The sequence below is a fragment of the Anopheles stephensi genome, chromosome 2, assembly GCF_013141755.1.
Source record: "Anopheles stephensi strain Indian chromosome 2, UCI_ANSTEP_V1.0, whole genome shotgun sequence".
NCBI classification, from domain to species: domain Eukaryota; kingdom Metazoa; phylum Arthropoda; class Insecta; order Diptera; family Culicidae; genus Anopheles; species Anopheles stephensi.
In genome coordinates, this window is record NC_050202.1 from 60,072,825 (window position 1) to 60,075,652 (window position 2,828).

A 2,828-nucleotide genomic window follows, 5' to 3' on the forward strand; every position below is an offset into this window, starting at 1 on the left:
AAGTAAAAAATATGTTAAACTGATCAGGAAAAAGCTATTAAATCTATTTATAGCTATTAAAGGAGACAGTGGCGTCGATCTTCACACGGCTTGACTAGGGCTCATGTCCCATCTGGACCTTATCCCCATAGTCAAGACTGACTAACCGGGTAAAACTGTATATCATAATTGAGACTAGTAAGCCAGATATGGCAGGCATGACTTCAAGGGTCGTTAAGTCAAGAAGAAAAAGAGACAGAAAGAGAGGCTCAAGTACTTCCTCATTCAAAATGAATGGCTGAGACTTAATTTCATGAGCCTCAATCTTAGAACCTTATTCAAACATTGTAAGTAGCCACTGATCGCAAAAGACTCAAAGCCGATAAAATGATATTTCTTTAAAGAAATTTAGCTGAAATAACTTTCGTTTTTTTTTCTTTCTTCTTAATCTAAAATGACTCCTAAAAATATCTCAAATACTCCAAAACTGCGGCTTTTTGTCTCTCTTTCCCACTAATACGATGTGGTGATCAGCGCCACCTACTTGTGAGAACATCATACACTACAACGGCCTCTACACATTACTAACTTAAAACATTAGTCTTAAATCAACAATGTACAAGCTTTGGAAAATATTTCTTCAAGGATGCGTCTATTTCACCCGAAGAATATAACTCAAAAGTATGAAAAGTCTCACTCGAAATTCATCTCCACAAAGAGGCAGCACGCTCGTCCGACGATATTAATTGCTTCAGATACACTCGACTCATTGCAAACAGTTATCAATTATAATACCCTCACCCTCAAACAAAACTTAAACTACACGGATATAAATCGCTACTGCAAATAAATGACAAAACCACAGCTTAGAGCCAGATAAGAGACGCTAGTCGTCGGCCGGGCTGACTGATAAATAAGCGGCATCGTATCTCAATTAAACCATGCCCAAGCACACAACCGCCATTTGCCTTGTGCTTGCCAGAGCATCACTACTGCTATGCCGTTCGTACTCCGGCGCTTGGAGGAAAGTGTTTGGAAAACTCTTTGCAATCCCGGGACGGTTGTCTCAAGTGGGTTCACAACTCCTACAACTACACTACGCGGACGTACGCGAAGTAGCGGGGCCAGGGATTAAGCTACTTATTCAAATGAGATGGATAGAGTGCTGCGGGGGGCGGGCAGACTACTTTCAACCAAAGCACACCAAACGGTGTCGCTTAATGATAGCACTAAAGCAGTCGATCCTCGAAACACAATTAGCATAAGGCGATAGAAAGTGAATTGCATAAAAGTGTGAGCAATATTGTCACAGAGCGCCCCGATTCAGCTAATCCTAGGCGCCCCCTTTTTTTGAGAACCCCCGGGAGGGATTGATTGGGTGAGCTTTCGATGTTTATCGAAGCCACGTGACGGTGGCATGTGAAAGGTGAAAAGTGGCGACGCTCTGCATAAGTAAGTGACGCCTACGTCCATAAATTATGTCAAAGATCAAAACCCCATGCAGGGGTTTTCTGCTGAGCCGATGCTGACTCGCGAGAGTGAAAGATTAATTTTACCGGGAACTTGGAGGTAAAACAGAACTCATAACTTGCCGATGCTGCTTCGACACAAAGTACATCACATCTTTGAGAAGAATTCAATTTATTCGTGTAATTTATTTACGGCATATGCATCAAAAACGCTTCAGGCGGTGTGAACCGATCGACTCGGAATTGGTTTAACTCAACCAATACATGAAATATGGTCGCAAATACATAATTGAAAACGGCATTGCTTGTCAGTATTTACATTACAGCAAACCAAAGCCGATAAAAATGGCAAATTGAACAGAGATTTTTACAACAACAAAAAATCCATAAAACAAATCACACTGCACAATAAATGTACGGCCCATCATCACCCGCAACAGCCAGCCGGTGTGAAAGAAATCGCCCAAAACAAGTGGACAACCATAAACAAGTAAATTAAATAAATAAATTCGATTTCTGGCCGGTAACTGGGGCGCTCTGTTTTCGGCTGACGCGACCAGAATCGGAACCATTGCACCCTCCAGACAGTGTGGACGGATGGAAAATCCGTTGGCATGATGCACAGCATCGATGCTCCCGGCATCGAACTGTGTGGAGTCAACAGCCGCCCATAATGCGACCGCTGACGATGTCGCTGATCGTCGTCCCGTCTCCCACAAAACGGTTTCACCGGCCCTTTATTTATATTTTATTTGCCCGATAAAACAGCATCATCCGCAGCGTCAACCGATGGGTTGGACCCCGGAGGCCACTGGAGACGGACCCAGTCAAGTGAGCGAAATGAGCGGACAAAACAAAAATAGAAGTACGCGACAGTAATAAAAAATCGATGGCGGTACATCGGGGTCATCCGGGCTGGTCTGGTTTCGCATCCTTGGATCAACAACAGCACGCTCCAGAAGAGTGGTTACTACGTGTCCTTTAGACTAACAACAACAATCGGGGCCGCGTTCGATGGGGCAAGCGAACGAAGGAAAATCAACAACCAAGATGGATGGTAACGTCGGATAGGCAGGGCCTCTGTTCCGAGAAGTCCAAGAAGTCCGCGGTGGGGTTTTTGTTGGACGGGGATGGTTTGGTCAGGATGTCGGGCAAGGTCGGAACCAGGGCCCGAGAACACCGAGGTGTTCGTTTGAAGATTGTGTCACAAAGTGGTGAGGAACGATTTTTGAAGCACGCTTGGCAACTCGCAAGTGGTTAGTGAAAATGACCCCGGGTTTTGCTTCGAGCGTCCGGTAGGTGGCTAGGATTTCCTGGGACCAGATCCATGGTAACCGGCTAGAGCTAGGGTAGCAGCACCCGGAGTACGGAACGGAACGC